This window comes from Odocoileus virginianus, unplaced genomic scaffold (genome assembly GCF_023699985.2).
Source record: "Odocoileus virginianus isolate 20LAN1187 ecotype Illinois unplaced genomic scaffold, Ovbor_1.2 Unplaced_Contig_6, whole genome shotgun sequence".
Lineage (NCBI taxonomy): Eukaryota > Metazoa > Chordata > Mammalia > Artiodactyla > Cervidae > Odocoileus > Odocoileus virginianus.
The window spans coordinates 1509589-1531749 of NW_027224323.1; positions in this window are offsets into that span (position 1 = coordinate 1509589).

A 22161-nucleotide genomic window follows, 5' to 3' on the forward strand; every position below is an offset into this window, starting at 1 on the left:
GATGCCATCCAGCCATCTCATCCTCTGTCGTCCCCTTCTCCTCCTGCCCTCAATCCTTCCCATCATCAGGGTCTTTTCCAATTACTCAGCCACAAAAAAGAATGAATGAAATATTGCCACTTGCAGCAACATAGATAGACCTAGAGATTGTCCGACTAAGTGGAGTAGGTCGGACACAGAAAGACACATTCCAGACGATATCACTTATATATGGAATCTCGGAGGATGAGTGACTTCACTGGCGGGACAGAAATAGACTCACAGACATAGAAAGGAGACTTAGGGTTACCAGAGGAAAAGAGAGCCAGGGATAAATTATGAAGCTGGGATTAGCAGACACAAACTACTCTCTATTAAATATATAACCAATGTGAACTGCCCTGGCGGCTCAGATAGTCAGGAATCCGCCTGCCAATGCAGGAGACCTGGGTTCAGTCCCTGTGTGGGGAAGATCCCCTGGAGAAGGAAATGGCAACCCACTCCAGTATTCTTGCCTGGAGAATCCCATGGACAGAGGAGCCTGGCGGGCTGCAGTCCACGGGGTCACAGAGAGTCAGACACGACTGAGCGTGTAAGAACACAGCAACGCAAACCTACTGTTCGGCACGGGGAACTCTACTCAATATCTGCAGGAACTGCAATATTTGTATACCCCTGTTCACAGCAAACCCTTACTGAAAGACGAAAGCAATTCAAGTGTCCCTCGCTGAATAAAATGGATAAATGCAGTGTGGCCCTTCCACATGAGAGACTGTGGTTTAGTTGCTCAGTCAATTCTTTTGCGACCCCGTGGACTGTAGCCCACCAGGCTCCTCTGTCCGTGGGATTCTCCAGGCAAGAAGACTGGAGTGGGTTGCCGTGCCCTCCTCCAGGGGATCTTCCCGACACAGAGGTCTCCTGCATTGCAGGCAGATTCTTTAGCATCTGAGCCACCAGGAAAAGCCCCAAAATAGACCTCTAAATGAATCTAAAGGGATGATTCCCACAAGTATTGTGTGTAGTCTTGTGCGTGAGGTATTGAGCTATGAGTGTGCTATCTCCACGCTCCCAGCAATCACCCTTGTGGAGAGTGTCCCTGTTAGCATCGTAATTACGATCACGGCGAAGTGGAATCATCATTTAATGCATCATTTGCTATGCAAATTGTTTTTCACACAGAGTTGTTTTTGCTCTGACCTTTCTGGGAGTTGTCACCTCGAAGACCCGGTCGTCCCTTATTCTTCACCTCTCAGAATACTGCTCAAGTAGCTCAGAGATGAATTGAAATAGTGGAGGGGTCGCCTGCAGACCATATTTATTTAAACCCAGAGAAGGCAGAAGCTCATGCTCCCGAGAGAAGAACTAGCTTGGCCGGCAGGAACTCATCCTTCTGAGCTCCGTGTTCATCTGGACCCCTGGTCTGTATCAGAAATCATCAACGTTAGAACATGCCCCCTCCAGTATTTGAATATTATTCTATAACTTGCACAATGAAACAGGCAATTCGATTCAACTAGATTGCCCACCCTATAAAACACCCCCTCACCTGAATGTCCAACCAGCAGCAGTCCCCAACCTTTTCAACACCAGAAACCGGTGTCTTGGAAGACAGTTCTTGCATGGATGGAGGGCAGGGGTTGGGGGGATGGTTTTTGGAATGGTTGTTCACTGCCTGCTTGCCTCCTCAGGCCCTCAGTCATGTCTGACTCTTTGCAACCCCATGGATGGTAGCCCACCAGGCTCCTCTGTCCGTGGGATTCTCCAGGCAAGAATACTGGAGTGGGTTGCCATTTCCTCCTCCAGGAGATCTTCCCGACCCAGGGATCGAACCCACATCTCCTGCATCTCCTGCATTGGCAGGCGGGTTCTTTCCCACTGAGGCAAGAAGGTGCACTGTGTCTCTATTAATTGTATCAGCTCCAGATCAAATCAGCCATTAGGTCCTGGAGGCTGGGGACCCCTGTTCAAAAAAACGAAAGTTTGATGAGATCAACCATCATTTTTCTGGCTTTTATGGAGAGGTAACTGACACGTATGATTCTGTACATTTCAGTTCAGTTCAGTTCAGTCGCTCAGTCATGTCCACTCTTTGCGACCCCATGGACTGCAGCACGCCAGGCTTCCCTGTCCATCACCATCTCCCGGAGTTTGCTCAAACTCATGTCCATTGAGTCGGTGATACCATCCAACCATCTCATCCTCTGTCGTCCCCTTCTCCTCCTGCCCTCAATCTTTCCCAGCATCAGGGTCTTTTCCAATGAGTCAGTTCTTCGCATCAGGTGGCCAAAGGATTGGAGTTTCAGCTTCAGCATCAGTCCTTCCAGTGAATATTCAGGACTGATTTCCTGAATATTTCCTGAATACAGGATGGACTGGTGGAATCTCCTTGCAGTCTGAGGGACTCTCAAGAGTCTTCTCCAACATCACAGTTCAAAAGCATCAATTCTTCAGTGCTCAGCTTTATTTATACTAATAAAATATAAGCTTTATTTATACTAATAAAGTATTAGCTTTGTTTATACTAATATTGCAGTCAGGCTAACAAAGTTTCTGTCTCTATTTTGCATTCTCAGAGTACATTTCTGTCTCTTCCTTAAAGCTAGGAACCGTTTTTTATTCATCTTGCTTCATCCTTGGTGTCAAGCCGAGGTCATCACACAGTGAGTGTTGGAAATGAAGGAAGGGGAGAAGGAGGCAGGGAGAAAGGATGGATGGGTGGAAGGAAGGAGGGAAAAATGCAGGAAAGGGCAGAATACAAAGGAGATCTTATCTCAGGGTTGTTATTAGCCAATTTTTCACAGACTTCCCTTTAATTCCTGTCACTGATAGTGATAAGCTTTACCATTACAACTCAAGAACATCTCATTGATAGATGGCTGAATGCCTTAGGGACAATATCTGCATGATGTCATAATAATTTCCTCTATTTTTATAGCTCACCAAAGTCCTAACTCTAGTGGAACACAGTGGTGAGATATGATAGCCCCCATTATTCAATCTGGCAAAAAAAAAAAAAAAATTTCAAGAGGCAAAAATAACATTAACAAAGCCTCCTGGAAATTTATGTTTTTCTACAGTACTTCCTCAGTAGCAGAATATTTGCAACCCTGTTTCACGCATATTTTACAAAGAAACAGGGAGAGGCCATCAAAATGTTAATTCAAAATAAATAGCTGCTTGGGTCCCTGCTCCAGACCTCCAACTGTGCCACACAATTTCATGCTAATGGATTATTAATTACAATGCCCTCTGCATATTAATTGATGCCTTGCAAATATTTTCATTGCAAGTGGTTTGTTCGTAAAAGAAACAACAACCAAAAAAAAAAAAAAAAACCCCACACAAAACCAAGTCTACATTATCTTTTTTATTGAAATATAGTTGATTTACAATGCTGAGTTAGTTTCAGGTGTACAACAAAGCTATTCAGTTACACATATAACTATATATATATGTAAATATGGGGCTTCCCAGGTGGATCAGTGGGGAAAGAATCCACCAGCCAATGCAGGAGATGTAGATTTGACCCCTGGGCTGTGGGAAGTTTCCCTGGAGGAGTAAACGGCAACCCACTCCGGTATTCTTGCCTGGAGAATCCCATGGACAGTGGAGCCTGGCAGGCTACAGTCCATGGGGTCGCAAAGAGTCAGGACATGACTAAAGCGACCGAGCACACACCTATATGTAAATATGTATTCTTTTTCAGATTTTTTTCCATATAGGTTATTACAAGATATTGAATGTATTTCCTTGTGCTATACAGTAGGTCCTTGTTGGTTATCTATTTTATATATGTGCCCATGCTCAATCGCCCAGTCATGTCCGACTCTGTGCGACCCCATGGACTGTAGCCCACCAGGCTCCTCTGTCCATGAAATTCTCCAGGCAAGACACTGGAGTGGGTTGCCTATGCCCTCCTCCAGGGGATCTTCCAGACCCAGGGGTCGAACCTGCCTCTCCTGCCTTGGCGAATAGATTCTTCCCCACTGAGCCACCACATTTTATATCTAGTACTGTGCACCCATGAACCCCAAATTCCTAACTGATCCCTCCCAACCTTTGGTTACCCTGCATTTGTTTTCAGCACAAAATCACCCCATCTCCTAGAAACGCAGAAAGCTGTATAGTTTTGCCTTGAGTTCGCTCTGATCATCACGGTGGATGCCGCTGAACAAACTTGCAGAGAACTTCATTAGTAATTATTAAGCGTTTCGAGGTGAACTTCCCGTGATACGAACCGTGTTCAGTGGACGGAGTCGAGGTTCTTCCAACAGGGGGGCTACTTGTATAAATCAGGTCCCCAGAGTTGGTGGCGGGGTAATGGAGAGACCGACATTGAGTTACCGCTTCACAGGAATATTGAATCCTTAAATGAACTGTACACTCTCATTTTTTAATAGGAGCGAGCAGTAGCCAGGCATAATAAAAATAATTGAAACGAGGGTTCGGATCCATTAATCTGCTGAGAAGCGCCTCGGAGAATAAGTGAGGCAGAAAAGGCGGCAGACGGTCATGACAGCCCCCGATAGATGTCACTGGAGCCTAATGTTCTCAGCGGTCATCAATAAAAAGGGCTGAACGGTGTAGATAATGCGGAATGAAAGTTGAAGACAAATTCCTGCCCTGGAAGGACAGAAGAGAGAACAGGAAAAGTGTTGGAGGAAGCAGACGTGCCTCTCCACTGCAGTCGAGAAGGAAAAACAGGGTCCTGTGTGCAGACTGTGTTGTGTGGGCTAAGTCGTTCCAGTCGTGTTGGAGTCTTTGCAACCCTGCGGACCGCAGCCCGCCAGAATCCTCTGTGCTTGGGATTCTCCAGGCAAGAATACCGGAGTGGGCTGCCTTGCCTTCCCCCAGGGGATCTTCCTGACCCAGGGATCGAACCCACCTCTCTTGTGTCTCCTGCACTGGCGGGAGGGTTGTTTACCACAGCCCCAGGTGGCAAGTCCTTGCATCTATGCAACGCACAGAATTCATGCGGAGACACAGAGAGCTACCGGATGACAGATTTCCCTGGTGGTCTAGTGGCTAAGACTCCGAGCTCCAAGGCAGGGGGGTCTGGGTTCCATCCCTGGTGACTGCACTATATCCCACACGCCACAGTTAAGAGTTTGCATGCTCCAAGGAACACTGAAGATTTGGCTTGCTGCAGTTAAAATCTGGCACAGCCAAATAAATGAATAAATAGAAAAATATATATTTTTAAAAAAAAAAAAAAAAGAGTGGCACTTTTTATCAATTACAAAAAAAATTCCTACTGGATGAACATAATTCTTTTACCCCTCCCTTCTGCCATGTATGCGATATACAGCAATATGTAAATCCATCCTGGAAGAAATATCTATTATTGACTCAGAGTTCACCTGAGCCTTTTTCCTGGTGTCTGAGAAGGACATGGCCACCCACCACGCTCACAGGTGGTGGATGGTTCACCTTCTAAACGGTATCTTCTTTTTTTGTTTTCTTCTCATGAATTCTTTTAGTTTGGGAAATAGAGTTGTTTTTCATAAAATTATCTATTTATAGACAGACGATACTATAACATAGCATTATCTATATTAGCATGTAGTAATTTTATTGTTATTTTAAGATGAATTAACACATAAATGCACTTCCCTGGTGGCTAGGTGGTCAAGAATCCAGCTGCCAATGCAGGAGATGTAAGAGATGTGAGTTCAGTCCCTGGGTGGGGAAGATCCCCTGGAAAAGGGCATGGCAACCCACTCCAGTCTTCTTTCCTGGAGAATCCCATGGAGACATGAACCCATGGGTCTATGGTCTGTAGGGTCTCAAAGAGTCGGTCATGACTGCAGCAAATTATCATTCATGCAGCTCATCAATACTGAAAAAAATATCTGTTTCCATTTCCTCCATGGTCAACATCAATAGACACAATTCAAATAGACAAAAGTTCTTTGGGATCCTCAACATTTTTTCCCCCCAGCTCTACTGAGGTCTAATTCATTAGTTAAGCTATGTATATATTTATCTTTTAACTTAAATGTGTTTATTTTTAATTAGAGATTGCTTTCCGATATGGTGATGGTTTCTGCCATCCTTCACCATGAGTCAGCCATAAGTATACGTATTCCCCCCCCCGCCCCGAACCTCCCTCCCTAAACACTAGCTTCCTAAGAGCATCTTCTCATCTTCTCTCAGACCTCTCCAGGTACCAATTTTTCCAGCTGGACCTCTGCAAAACTGGACACGGAGATGGATCTTTGGGGGAGTGGGGGTGGCGCAAGCTGTTTGTGAGATCAAGAACGATAGAGCAGGTCCAATCTAGCTTTGCCAGGTTCTGCAGCCAGCTCCCCGCATCTGAGCTGAGCCATAGCGGCCAATCCTTTAGAGTCTAGATCCCATCGCTGGACACGGACAGCCTCCCGAAAGAAAATCAGGACCCTGGACAGCGAGTTCTTTCCGGAGGAGGAAACTAGGCATTGTTTTTCTGTATTTACAACAGGAGTTATTGTGCATGTATGTGTTTAAATATTTATGTGTTTACTGGGCTGTATTGGGTCTCAGTCGGGGCATGTAAACTCTTAAGTTTTGGCATATGGGCTCTAGCCCCTCGACCAGGGATCAAACCTGGGTCCCCCATATTGGGAGCACAGGAGTCTTAGTCACTGGACCATCAGGGAAGTCCTAGCGTGACTGTGTTTGATTGCTTTGGGCTCCCCTGGTGGCTGAGATGGTAAGGAATCTGCCTGCAAAGCCGGAGATCCAGGTTTCATGCCTGGGTTGGGACACTTCCCTGGAGAAGGGAATGGCAACCCAGTCCAGTATTCTTGACTGGAAAATCCCACAGACAGTGAAGCCTGGCTGTGTATAGAGTCCATGGGGTCGCAAAGAGTCAGACACAACTGAGCGACTAACATCTTCAATTTCATTTATAAAAATCAACTCTGTCCTTGTGTGTGAGTATCGCTCAAATGAATGAGTTTGTATAGGAGCAAGCCAAGTTATAAACATCATTCAGGAAGACTGTTTTCAGAGTTATAGTCCTGCATTTGTGACTGTTTCCTTTGTTTCTGTAAGATCTTTACAACCAGGTAACACGGGATTGTTAAGGAATCAATTTGCTCCACTGTCTTGTCCCATTGTGATTCATTAAATACTGTTCATGGAGTCAAATCTCACCTACAGAAGGATGAAGGGTTAATTCAGGGAACTATCATTTTAAAAAAAAAATTGGAGCCTCTTTAAGGCATTTTGTTTAACAAATGAATCACTGAGGACTCAGTCTTGCATTTCTTTACAATCTCATTGAAACAGAAAACCTGTTGCGTATTGTGAACCCCTTTCAATGTCACATGTCCTGAAGCATTTGTAGCTTATTTAATTGCTTTCAGTCACTCCAACATCAGTATTTGAAAATCTTAAAAAAAAAAAAATAACATCCGCTATTGAAATCCTTCAGACGAAAGTAACTAGCGTGTCCTCAAAAGTACTTGAGACCAGATTTCCCTGCTTAAACATGATGTGATCTTTTTCTTTTTTGCTGAAGTGTAATTGATTTACAATGTCAAGTTCGTCTCTGCTGTGCGGCAAAGCGTCTCAGTTTTATATATTTCTATATATCTAATTCCTTTTCATAGGCCTTTCCTTTATGGCTTATCACAGGATGTTGACTATAGCTTCCTATACTGTGCAGTACCATCTTGCTGTTTGTCCGTCCTATATGTTACAGTTTACGTATTCTCACCCCAAACTCCCACGCCTTCCCTGCCCACCCTGCCTCCCCCTGGCACCCACAGATCTGTTCCGCGTCTGTGAGCCTGTCTCTCCTTTGTAGATAAGTCCACTTGTGTCACTTTTGAGATTTCAGGTGTAAGCGACATTGTACGATATCTGCCTTTCTGTGTCCGACTTGCGTCAGTCAGTATGACAGTCTCTAGCTCACCCATCTTCCATACCCTTTTCCATCGTACGTATTGCAAGATGCTGAATATGGTTCCCTCGCCTATACAGTAGGACCTTTTTTTTAAAATCTATTTTATACAGAGTTGTGTCTGTATGCTAATCCCAAACTCTTAATGCATCCCTCCTCACCTCGCCTCTTTAGTAACCGCAAATTTGCTTTCTATGTCTATGAATCTGTTTCTCTTCCATGGATAAGTTCATGTGTATCATATTTGTAGTTTCCACGTATGTGATACAATGTGATATATGTCTATTCAAAACTTTATTAATATAAATACAAAAACTGATACAACTATAACTTAAATTGTATTATATTGAGTGTGATGTAATATATTGTGTGTAATTATACATGGGCTATGAGCATACGATACAATATCTTTGCATATATCTTTTACATGTACATTATTATACATGTAATAATATATGCATATAATATACATATAATAATATATGCACTCTATAGCACTCTGTATTTGTCTATACAAAACTATACTGATATACATACAAAATTGATACAAATATAATTTAAATTGTATTATATTAAAAAAATTGTATTATATCGTGTGTAATGCATAATTATATATGTGATATGGACATATGATACAGTATCTTTACATGTAGCACTATATGTGTAATAACATATGCATATAATATACATACAATAATATATGCACTCTAAAGTATGAGGTAACAAAACTTTATTAATATAAATACAAAAATGGATACAAATATAATTTTAATTGTATTATATTCTGTGTAATGTGTAATTATACATGTGATGTGGGCATACAATACAATATCTTTACATATATCTTTTACATGTACATTATTATACATGTAATAATATATGCATATAATATACATATAGTAATAAATGCACTCTATAGTACTATGTATTTGTTTATACAAAACTATACTGATATACATCCAAAATTGATACAAATATAATTTAAATTGTGTTATATCATGTGTAATGTATAATCATACATGTGATATGGACATATGATACAGTATCTTTACATGTAGCACTATATGTGTAATAACATGCATATAATATACATATAATAATATATGCACTCTAAAGCATGATGTAACAAACTATATTAATATAAATGCAAAAATTGACACAAATACAATTTTAATTGTATTATATTGTGCGTAACGTGTAATTATACATGTGATGTATACATATGATGCAATATCTTTACATGTAGTAGTCTGCCTGTAATAATATATGCATATAATATAGGCATAATAAAACATGCACTCTATAGTACTAAAGGACTACATTTCTATTAATATATAAATGTAGCGATAGTAAACATTTTACTTGTATAAATACATATAATAAAATACAAACATGATCGACATGAGCAGGGCATGGCAACCCTCTCCAGGACTCCTGCCTGGAGCATCCCATGGACAGAGGAACCTGGTGGCCAGAGAGCAGAGAGCAGACGCTCTATCTGATCTGCATGCCTGTGTGGAATAGTGAGTTTGAACGTGTTCAGCAAGAAACGTTAATTACTTTATTTTGGGCTGTGTGAGTCCACCTGTGTCGGGAGTACCAAGCCGACAAAAATATGCTTGAGATCGCTCCTTTGATTAAAGGGGCGTCAGATGAGGCTGATTAAAGACAGCAGAAAGTCCTGAACATCTGTCCTTTTTGACACCTTGGGGAAGAGACGCCCACCCCTCCTTAGACACTGATGAGGCCAAGAACAAAGCTTGGGGAATCATCTTCCAGCCAATCACCCTGACAGCAGGTGCTGGCAGCCCCAAGCCCCTCACACAGACCAGGCTGGGAAGCAGTCCAGAATATTCCCCAACTTGAAAGGGGGACTATTCATCGTAGCCCTAAGGAAGTTCTGAGGACCACGCTTTGATGAAAAGTGAAAATCGCTCAGTCGTGTCCAACTCTGTTCCACCCCATGGAATTCTCCAGGCCAGAACACTGCAATGGGTAGCCATTCCCTTCTCCAGGGGATCTTCCCAACCCTGGGATCGAACCCAGGTCTCCCGCATTGCAGGAGGATTCTTTACCAGCTAGCTACATGAAATGCCACAAAGCAAAGCTTTGGAAGCGCTCTCTCTGATAACATCTTTTTTAAGACCCTCGCCATGTACATGAGAAGCTCTGTGACTCATCATGTGCGGATTAAAATGCCTCCTGAACTCCGCAATCAGAATTCTAAGACAGATACCCTGCCCTGCCTGGGACTCGAACACACAGCCTGAAGACCCTTCTCCGGCAAGGACGTTCCACCTTGTCACTGCCTGGCCGAGGTTTTCTATCACGGTTCCAAACAAGGACCAAGAAAGGGTGTCCACAAGAAGAGATGAGGTCTATTTAGTCTCACCAAGGTGCCGCCCAGGTGATGAAAATTTGCTAAACACTCTGCCAGACCTTTTCATTTAAGTGGTAAGTGTCTACGCTGACAATTCTTCAACCCATAAGAGGGAAGAGGGGCTTCCCTGGTGTCTCAGATGGTATAGAATTTGCTTCCAATGCAGGAGACCTGGCTTTGATCCCTGGGTGGGGAAGATCCCCTGGAGGAAGGCATGGCGACCCACTCCAGTATTCCTGCCTGGAGAATCCCACGGACGGAGGAGCCTGGCGAGGCTAGAGTCCATGGGGTCGCAGAGAGTCGGACACGACTGTTTCCACTGTTTCACGACTGTTTCACTTTTCCTGGTCTCTTGTACGGAAGGAACCACTTCGTGTCAGAAAGAATGGACCGGATGTTTCTTATGGAAATGTGCTACACCTGATCTTGCTTGGATTCACATGATAAATCGGCACTTATTGTTTCTTTTTCTTTTATGACTATGAATAGAACCGCACAACTATCAGTTAAAGACCAACGTAAGCAAAAACGGCATCTTTAAAATATGAAACTTTCAATTACGAACATGTTATACTCCTCTGTTTATTGAAGTCATCCTTTGTTTTTCTTAGTGTTTTATAGTCTCCAGTTCAGAGTCCTTTTGCAATTTTTGCTAAACTTCTAAACCAACTTTGTTGATGCTATTGTAAACGGTATTTTCATTGCACGTTCTATTTGTTGATATGCAAATCTATATTAAGATTTTTATGTATATCAATGTTGAATCACTGAGGATGCACACTTGAAATGAATATAATGTTAACTGTAGTTCAATAAAAAGGATAGATAGATAAGTAAAAATTTTAAAAAGAACAGATTTTTATCCAGTCCCTGAAGTCAGTAACTGTGCTACAGTCACTTATAAATTTAAAGAGTATACAAATAATTTCAAATTTTCTGTATATACAAACATGTCAATTATGAACAAAATTTCCTTTTCTCCAGCTCATAATTTTTTAAACTTTTTGTTTTGTAGTAGGGTATAGCCAATGAACAATCTCATGATAGTTTCAGGTAAACATCAAAGGGACTCAGCCATACATAAACATGTATCCATTCTCCCCCAACCAACTCATCATAGTTTAATCTGATAATGCAACCTTTAGAATTTTGCTTCGATGTTCATGATGACAATTAGCCTGTAATTTTATTCTTATAAGGTCCTTCTCAGACTTTTATTAAACATGTACACTGCCTTCATATAATGAGTTGGAAAAACGTCCTCTCTTTTTCTGTTTTGTGGAAAAGTGTGTAAGACTGATGCTATTTCTTCTTCCTAATGGTTTTGTAAAAACCACTGGTAAATGTCAGTCTTGAGTATTCATTGGAAGGACTGGAGCTGAAGCTCCAATACTTTGGCCACCAGATGCAAAGAGCCGACTCACTGGAAAAGACCCTGATGCTGGGAAAGATTGAAGGCAGGAGGAGAAGGGGACGACAGAGGATGAGATGGTTGGACGGCATCACCGACTCGATGGACATGAGTTTGAGCAAACTCCGGGAGTTGGTGATGGACAGGGAGGCCTGGCGGGCTGCGGTTCACGGGGTTGCTAACAGTGAAACATCACTTCATGACTGAACAGCAACAAGAAAAAGGCAACTGTCCTTGCTAACATTTTAAATTAGATTCAACATCTTCAGTGGATAAAGGCCTTTTCCTAGTTGAAAAAAAGACAGGGACGGGTCCCAACTTTATGTTTGCCTGGGGTGCCTCAAATCCCTATTTTTCACCTGAATCATCTTTGCTCAAGCCGTGGGTCTGGCTTTCTGCAAAGGAGCCCTGCTATGGTGCACTGAATGTTGCCCTGGGTTTCTCTGATGCCGAAGGACACACGTCAACACCACGCTGGCCTCCAGGTCTCCACCAAACTGAAGGCCGCTTTGTTTGAAAACCGACAGCGTCCACTCATGCCCTCTCCCCATCCGAGGTCACGGTGTGTCTTAAAAGGAAGATAAATGCCTCGTGGGGGGGAACAAAAAGTCTTTTGAGTTCTGAAGCTACGCAGCTGGAATAGCAAAGGAGCTGTGAAGGAGAGAAAACAAAACAAACAAACAAAAAAAAAACCTCTCTTAGATGCCCTGTTATTGTTGAGCTGCTAAACAAAACTGGCACATCCTTAGCGGTGCTAGCCTGGGACCCTGTTGCTGGGCAGGACGTTTTAGGAAAAAAAAATTTTTTTTTAATTGATTTTTGGCTCTGCTGGGTCTCCATGGCTGTGCCAGCTTTCTCTGGCTGCAGCAAGCAGGGGTACTCCCGAGCTTTGCCACACGGGCTTCCCATTGAGGTGGCTGCTCTTGTCACACGGCCCGGGGTCTAGACCCCAGGCTCAATAGTTGGGTTGCACAGACGACGTAGTCTCCCCACGGCATGTGGGATCCTCCCGGCCCAGGGATCGAACCCGGGCCTCCTGCCTCGGCAGCTGAAGAGGCAGGAAGCTTCGAGCCATGGGCAAGAACAGCTGTCTTAACAAATCTTTCCAGCTGCTTGAAACAAATGCTTTCCCCAGGGCAGGGGGCTGGGGGTTGGGGTGGGGACATGGATGGATGCTTCGTTTTGTCACCCACGGGGATACACAGGCTACAGGCCAGGTATCGGCACAGAGCAGGCAAGATTTGGATGGACAAAGGTGTCGCTAGGAAGACTGCTCTGTGCGTGACTTTTGCCATTGACGAGAAGAGTCCGCTGGGCACTTTTCCTCTCTCTCAGCTCCACTGGACGGGGGAGCATGGCAACCCACTCCAGTATTCTGGCCTGGAGCATCCCATTGACAGAAGGGCCTGGCAGGCTTCGGTTCATGGGGTTGCAAAGAGTCAGACACGTCTGAGAGAGACAGGTAACCCATGCCCTTGTTTCTTCTCTCTGCACATGTTTTTTTTTTTTTTTTAATTTGTTTCAAAGAGGTGTTGTTTCTTTCTATTACTTAAAGATCTATTTACTTAACATCTGCGCTGGGTCTTCGCTGCTGCGCACAATCTTTTTTTTTTTTTTTTTCCCTAGTTGCGGCGATCGGGGTTACTCTCTAGGCGTGGTACGCGGCCTTCTGATTGCGGTGGCTTCTCTGCTTGCAAAGCACTTTCTCTAGGGTGCTGGGGTTTCAGGAGATGCAGCCCACGGGCTCAGGCGTCGCGGCCCGCAGGCTGGAGAAGACAGACTCAGTCGTTGTGGAGGACGAGCTGCGTCGCTCCAAGACGCGTGCGATCTTCCCGGACCAGGGAGCGAACCTGCAACTCCAGTGCCGTCGGGCGGGGTCTTTACTAGACCCACCCCCAGGGAAGCCCTCCGCGCAGGTGGTGGCCCCAGCGAGAAGCGAGTCTGAGTTTCCAGCGGCAGCGAATGGATGAACCGGAAGCCACACACTGCAAGCCCTCCTGAGACTCTCCCGGAGCGCTTCCGGCTTCGACCTTTGCGAGCGGGGTGTGCCTTCGGGGCCGCAGCGCCTCGGAACCCTCCCCACGGCCAGCATCGCAGAACCTGCTCGTCGCGTCCCCGCGAACTGTCATAGCTCTTCCTGGCTTGAGGCCCCGCTGGCTTTTTCCTTGGCGTTTCTTTGTTCGAGGGAGAAAGGGGAGGTGTCGGAGCTCCTCGGATTGGCCGTGGGGCTTCCGTGGAAACACAGCTCCACCTGCTGTTGCGGTGTTTATCCGCGTGAACCAAACGGAAGGAAGGGTAACCAACCCGTCCAAGGGCAGCTTCGCTCGCTTCTTGGGGCCGTGAAAAGGCACAAACACATCCGATCAGATCGGCCAGGCTGCAGAGAGGGTGGGTGAGTTTCGATCTCACGCCCGCTGTAGCATTTTCCTCGGTATCAAAGATTTTAAAGTCGCCAGCCCAAGAGATACTGAAACTGCATTTTCTTAAGTTGTTGTTGTCTGGTTGCTCAGTTGCGTTCGACTCTCTGCGGCCCCGTGGACTGTAGCCCGCCAGGCTCCTCTGTGCATGGGATTCTCCAGGCAAGGATACTGGAGTGGGTAACCATGCCCTCCTCCAGGGGATCTTCCTGACCCAGGGATTGAACCTGGGTCTCCCGCAATGCAGGCGGATTCTTCACCAATGGGCAACCTGGAGACTGTCTCAGCCGTGAAGTTTCTGATGCTCCAAGAATATCCGGTCTCACATGGCAGCTTTCCTTGTCCTTGATATGCTAGGTGTCTTACAATTTTATTAGCATCTATTAAAATAGTATCATATCCTAAGACGATAAAATTTCATCACTTCTGAATTATTTGAGAACTTGGTTTAGATGACTCTCTTTGTGCTATTATTTATTCTGCCTCCTGAGAGCCTTTATTCCTAATATTTATTTATGTAATGTTTATTTTCGAATAGTTATTTTTTCTATTATTTGTTGCCACTTTATTTTTATTTTTATTTTTTTTGATTGCACTGATGAAATAATCCAAAAACTTTATTGACCTATAACCTGATTAGAATATGCCAGATGAGAATCAATATTGTACAGAAAGTTGTACAGAATTTTTTACATAGAAAACTTTACATCTGTACCATATACATTTACTTTAATATTTATTTAGTTACTTGTTTGGCTGCACGGGTCTCAGTTGCAGCTCCCAGCATTTTCAGTCTTCGTGGCAGTCCTCGGGCTCTCTGGCTGAGTCATGCTTCCGGATCAGAAATTGAACCCAGGCCCGCTACACTGTGGGAGCTGGACCGCCTCAGCCACTGGACCAGCAGAGAAGTCCCATGCTTTTTAAGATGATCTCTGTAATTCTTGATGTATAGTATGCATGCCTTTTGCATATATAATGAGCTACTCCGTCTCTTAATTGGGTTACAATATCTTGCCTGGAAAATCCCATGGACGGAGGGGCCTGGCAGGCTGCAGTCCATGGGGTCGCTAAGAGTCGGACACGACTGGGCGAGTTCACTTTCACTTTTCACTTTCATGCAATGGAGGAGGAAATGGCAACCCACTCCAGTGTTCTTGCCCGGAGAATGCCAGGGACGGGGGAGCCTGGTGCGCTGCCGTCTATGGGGTCGCACAGAGTCGGACACGACTGAAGCGACTCAGCAGCGGCAGCATATGCCAGGGTTGGAGGGGAGGGGGGCTTCCCTGGTGGCTCAGATGGTAAAGAACCCACCTGCAATGCAGGAGACGCGGGTTCGATCCCTGGGTCGGGAAGATTCCCCTGGAGGAGGGCATGGCAACCCACTCCAGCGTTCTTGCCTGGAGAGTCCCACGGACCAAGGAGGCTGGCCGGGCTGCAGTCCAGGGAGTTGCAAAGAGTCGGACACGACTGAGCATGCCTAGCCAGCATACGCCAAGGGGAAAGGAAATCTTAAAAATTTGAATAAAGATCCCTGATCTTGTCACTGGGACCTAATGAAATGCAGACATGAACTGGGGCGGGCCTTGTCTAATCAGGTGCAGCCTCATGAAGAGGGTCCTGACGTTGCCCGAGAGGAGTGTGTGTGCATGCGTGCAGTGTGTGTAATGGAATATCACTGAGCCACAAACAGAAGGACATCCTTCCATTTGCAGCAACACCGGTGGACTCGAGGGGCTTAGGCTGAGAACGCTGAGGCAGACAGGGAAAGACAAGTACAAAGCTATGGTTTTTTCAGTGGTTGTGTACAGATGTGAGAGTTGGACCATAAAGAAAGCTGAACACCAAAGAATTGATGCTTTTGAACTGTGGTGTTGGAGAAGACTCTTGAGAGTCCCTTGGGCTGCAAGGAGATCCAACCAGTCCATCCTAAAGGAAATGAGTCCTGAATATTCATTGGAAGGACTGATGCTGAAGCTGAAACTCCAATACTTTGGCCACCTGATGGGAAGAGCTGACTCACTGGAAAAGACCCTGATGCTGGGAAAGACTGAGGGCAGGAGGAGAAGGGGATGACAGAGGATGTTGGATGGCATCACCGACTCGATGGACATGAGTTTGGGTGGACTCCGGGAGTTGGTGATGGACAGGGAGACCTGGTGTGCTGCAGTCCATGGGGTCGCAAAGAGTCAGAGACGACTGAGCTACTGAACTGAACTGATATGGTACTGCTTGTATGTGGAATCTAGAAGCAACCACCCAATACCTAGATGCAGAAAGCAGATTGGTGGTTACCAGAAAGAAGTGATGGGGTGGGGTGGGATGGGGAGGGAGGGGAATGGATCAGAAAGAAACAAGAAGGGAGGAAGAAAGGGGGAGACAGAGAGAGAGAGGGAGGGAGGAAGAGAGAGAGAGAAACGGAGAGAGGAAGGAAGGAGACAGATGCAGTGTAGACAGCCCACGGTGGGGGGTGGGAAGCATAGTTGGGAGCCCTAATCTTGGGTCTCAGCTCACTTTCTGTGAGTGCAGAAGGTCCCTAAACATCTATTCTGAGTACTGACCTGGCTTCCATCACAAACCAAATGCCTTTCCATGAAAGCTTCTCCCTCAGCGACAAGCATTGCTTTGCAAGAACATCTCATTTCCTACTTGGCATCTTGCTAAGTCTCAAGATCTAGTCACACGTCTCAAGATCTAGTCACACGTTCACGCAATGACTGCCCTGGAACTGCACATTTTTAAAAATATTCTGTGTTGCTGCCGTGGGATCTTTAAGGCTTCCCACGTGGCTGGGTTCATTGAACGCCTTGCGTTCTCTCAGAGCTCCGAATTAATTCACTTCTTGAGATGTCTATACGGTGAGCTTCTGCATGCGGGCTAAGTGGCTTCATTCGTGTCCGACTCTCTGCGGCCCCATGGACTGCAGCACGCCAGGCCTCCCTGTCCATCACCAACTCCCAGAGCTTGCTCAAACTCATGTCCACTGAGTCGGTGATGCCATCCAACCATCTCATCCTCTGTCGTCCCCTTCTCCTCCCACCTTCAATCTTTCCCAGCATCAGGGTCTTTTCCAATGAGTCGGCTCTTCTCATCAGGTGGCCAAAGGATTGGAGCTTACGTGTATACATGGGGCCAATAGACATACAAAGGTTCTCAACATCATTAGTTACGGGAGTGAAGCAAATTAAAATGAAAGTGAGACATACAATTATCAGGAATAAGATAGCTCAGCCGTGTCCGACTCTTTGCGACCCCATGGACTGGAGCCCACCAGGCTCCTCTGTCCATGGGATTCTCCCAGGCAAGAATGCTGGAGTGGGCTGCCATTTCCTCCTCCAAGGCATCCACTCAACCCAGGGATGGGAACCGAGTCTATTGTATATACTGCATTGGCAGGCGGGTTCTTTACCACCAAGCCGCCTGGGAAGCCCATAAAATAGCTACAAGGGTATACTCTACAACACAGGGAAACTAGCCAGTATTTTCAAATAACTTTAGAGGAAATATAACCTTTAAAAATTGTGAATCAGTATATCATACACTGGTACCTTACATGATATTGTACATAATATTACTTCAATTTAAAAGAAAAAATAAATTAGACAAAATGACAGTGAGATACCACCACCCAAACACTAGAATAGACAAAATTTAAAAGCCTGACAATAACAAGCAATGCATGTATACCCGGTGGAATTCTCATGCCTTCCTGGGTGGGATATTAAATGATACTACTACTCATGAAAAATAGCCGTCTGGCATATGAACCAGAAATTTCACTCCTAAGTAAGGAACCAAGAAAAAAAAATGGCTGGGGGAAAAAACGAATTTTTTAGTGCCAAAAAAATAAAAAGATTTCTGTACTAATGTTATTGTAGTTTCATGCTCAGGCCGTGGGTCAGGAAGATCCGCTGGGGAAGGGACTGGCAACCCACTCCAGTGTTCCTGCCTGGAGAATCCCATGGACAGAGGAGCCTGGTGGGCTATAGTCCCTGGGGTCGCAAAGAGCCAGGACATGACTGAGCAACTCAGACTGTCACTTTCACGTGAATACCCAAACAGATAAATTGGTTATACAAACTATGGTCAGCACAGCCATCACACACACAAAAAAAGTTTCTTATTTATTTGTTGTTCTTTTAAAGTCTTTACTAAGTTGATGACAATGTTGCTTCTATTTGAAGTTTTGGGGGGGGTGTTTTTTTTTTTTTTAATGCACGGTACCTGAGATGTTAGCTCCCCAACCAGGGATTGAACTCACACCCCCTGAATTGGAAGGCAAAGTCTTAGCCACTGGACCCCCATGGGAGTCCCCCACAAAAACAGAGAGAGGTGTCGATTCTGCTCACAGCGATGCATGTGTGCCAACGCATTCTCGTGTCCGACCCGGCGATCACAAGGACCGTAGCCGATCAGGCTCCTCCGCCCATGGGACTCTCCAGGCAAGAGCACTGGAGCACGTTGCCATTCGCTTCTCCAGGGGATCTTCCCCACCCGGGGATCCAACCCCGGGTCCGTTAGGTCTCCTGCATTGGCAGATGGGTTCTCTGACGCTAGCGTTTACCTGGGAAGCAAACCCATTACACCTGGGCCTTCCAGATCCCCACCTTCCTCCTGTCTTTCCTGCCCGGAATCACCCCCGAGAGGCGATTAAAAAAAGCCTTTAGTCACCCTTTGATTGACCTCACTCGGAGGTATTAAAGCTATTCTCATATCCTAAGCCCACCGGGGGGACCTCTAATGTGATGATTAACATGCCACAGGTGGACCTCTAAAGTGATGATTAACATGCCGCAGGTGACGGTCCGTGAGCCAGGTGGAGCCTTTCCATTCCAAATTATCACCAGTGCACGTTTCCACCTACCTGCTGTCTCCAACGAGCTTTTAAAAACTCTTAACATGTGTCCAAAATAATGTTTCTGAGTGAAATAAGGAAGAAAAAAAAAAATGCTGGTGTTTGCCGCCACCTAGCGGTAGCGTTTTGCTATGACGCCACTTAACTATTTCTTGACCGCTATTTCTTGACCATTAACAGAAGGAAAACAAGAAAAAAAAATTTTAAGGGTTTTGTTTTTTTTTTATGACGTGGACTAAGACGAAAGAAACTGAGATGTGTCCAAAATAATGTTTCTGAGTGAAATAGGAAAAAAATCGCGATACTATTTAAAAAAAAAAAAAAAACAATGAGATACCATTTTTCAGGACCAGATGAGCAAAAATCTATTAATTAGAAATCACCCATTGTAAGAAAATGGATATCTCAATACATGCTTAATGCACATTTATATTGATATAACCCTTTTTGCAGAACAGTACCTGAGTTAGAATTTTATTTAATTTTATTTAATTTTTTTTTTCTGAGTTAGAATTTTAAATGTGCAGTCCTTTCAGTCTAGAAATTCCACTCCTACAAATCTGTTCTAGGGTAATGTTTACACATGCACACGGGAATACACAATAGCATTGAGTGTCAATATTAATATTAAGTATTAATACTGATGTGTTGTGGGTGCCAAGTCGCTCAGTCGTGTCTGACTCTCTGTGACCCCATGGACTGTAGCCCACCAGGCTCCTCTGTCCATGGGATTCTCCAGGCAAGAACACTGGAGTGGCAGTAGTGTTTAAAAGACTATAGCGTAATGTATATGGAATTTAGAAAGATGGTAACGATGACCCTATATGCGAGACAGCAAAAGAGACAGATGTAAAGAACAGACTGTTGGACTCTGTGGGAGAAGGCGAGGGTGGGATGATTTGAGAGAACAGCATGGAAACATTTCTATTGCCGTATGTGAATCAGATCGCCAGTCCAGGTTCGATGCATGAGACAGGATGCTCGGGGCTGGTGCTCTGGGATGACCCAGAGGGATGGGACGGGGAGGGAGGTGGGAGGGGGGTTCAGGATGGGGAACACATGTGCACCCATGGCTGATTCATGTCACTCTATGGCAAAAACCACCACAATATTGTAAAGTCATTAGCCTCCAATTAAAATAAATAATTTAATATAAAAAGACTATAACATAATTACACTAATAATGTATTATATTAAATCTACTATCACATCAAGTGTAAGATCCATCATTTAAAAAAAATAGTTTATTGAGGTTAAAAAAAAAACCTTCGAGCTTTACTGATATACAAGGGACACGTAACACTGTATACATTTCAGGTGTAGAGTGTGACCCTTTGCTATGTGTATAGATTGTGCTAGGATCAACCCCAATCAAGTTACTTCACACACCCATGACATAGCTCGCTTTTCTCTGCGTCTGTAGTGAAAACACTTGAGATCTACCGTCTTCGCAAATTTCAAATGCAGAATGCAGGGGGGTGGTGGTAGTTTCGTCGAGTTAGTCGTGTCTGACTCTCTGCGACCCCGTGGACTGCAGCCTGCCAGGCTCCTCTGTCCGCGGAATTCGCCAGGCAAGAACACTGGTCTCCTGCATGGGCGGGCGGGTTCTTCACCACGAGCGCCTCCTGGGAAGACCCATCTGATGTATATTCACAATTCCTGGTGCCTCAGACGGTAAAGAATCTACCCGCCAATGCGGGTAGACCTGGAGAGACCTGGCTTCACTCCCTGGGTGGGGAAGATCCCCTGGAGAAGGAAGTGGCAACCCACCCCAGGATTCTTGCCTGGAGAATCCCATGGATGGAGGAGTCTGGTGGGGCTGCAGCCCGTGGGGTCGCGGAGAGTCGCATGCAGCGGAGGGACTAACACTTTGACCTTTATCACAATTACACATCTTCAAGCCAGGAGAGTACTGACTTCAGAAGCATAGATACAAAATGCAAGAGCCGAAGTTCAAGTGCTCTGTGTGTCCTGGGTCCGTGTGTTCTTGGATGTCCCCCGGCCGGGCTGCCTGACGAAGCTCTTTGTCCGAGTGTGGCCTGGAGGGACCTCCTGACTAAGATGTGAAGGTCGTTTCCGAATGCCGGTGGCCGCGATACGATTTGCTTTTTGACTATCGACAGCCCCAACGTGCTTCTTTCCTGCCCTCTGCCATCCCTCCGCAGAAGCAAGGTGGGGTTTCCCGTGACCTAGAAACCGGTGGGTGATGCAAAACCACTGTCTCAGACTCCTGAGATTACGCAAAGTGAAACAGGAAGAGGGCAGGACGCGACTCTGAAAAGAACGACAAAGCCTGAGGACAAAGCGAAAACTGATTAGACTCGAACGGGCCCAGGGTGGCGGCCAAGCCAACGGGGCCAGACCTTGATCCTCCGTCTGCAAGCCCAATGACACGTCCAGGGGCGTCGCGACACTTCCAGGTGAGGTGAAAGTCGCTCAGTCGTGGCCGACCCTTTGCAGCTTCATGGATCGTATAGTCCATGGGATTCTCCAGGCCAGAATACTGGAGTGGCTAGCCCTTTCCCTTCCCTGGGGGATCTTCCCAACCCAGGGGTGGAACCCAGGTCTCCCGCATTGCAGGCGGATTCTTTACCAGCTGAGACACCAGGGAAGCCCAAGAATCCTGGAGTGGGTAGCCATTTCCCTTTCCAGCGGATCTTCCCGACCCAGGAATCGAACCTGGGTCTCCTGTATTGCAGGCAGACTCCAAAGCACTTCCAAGGCACTGTCAAAAGACCAAAGAGTGGGCGGGTGGCCGACTTCCTGGAAATCTCCACCCCTTCCCCAGAATAGTTGGAATAATCCTCCCACTCGTTAGCCTGTGAAATTACCCAGCCCACGGAAACTACCCACGCCACGTTTTGCAGCCGCTGAGCATGCCCTCGGCGATGGCCTCCAGTCTGTCTGTGGACTGTGTTTCTCTCTGAATAAATCCACTTCTTACCTATCACTTTGTCTCTCACTGAATTCTTTCTACGATGAGACATCACCAACCTGAGCTTCATGACGTCCTGAAACCAATGTCTGTGATCTCAGTTGGAAGACGATGGGTTTTGGCCGGGTTTGAGTCCCAAGCCACGTAGGTTCAAGTCCCCATCGGAGGTCAGTACCTTCAGTCACTCCGTCATGTCTGACTCTTTGGGACCCCATGGACTGCAGCACACCAGGCCTCCCTGTCCATCACGGACTCCCGGAGCTTGCTCAAACTCATGTCCATGGAGTTGGTGATGCTAA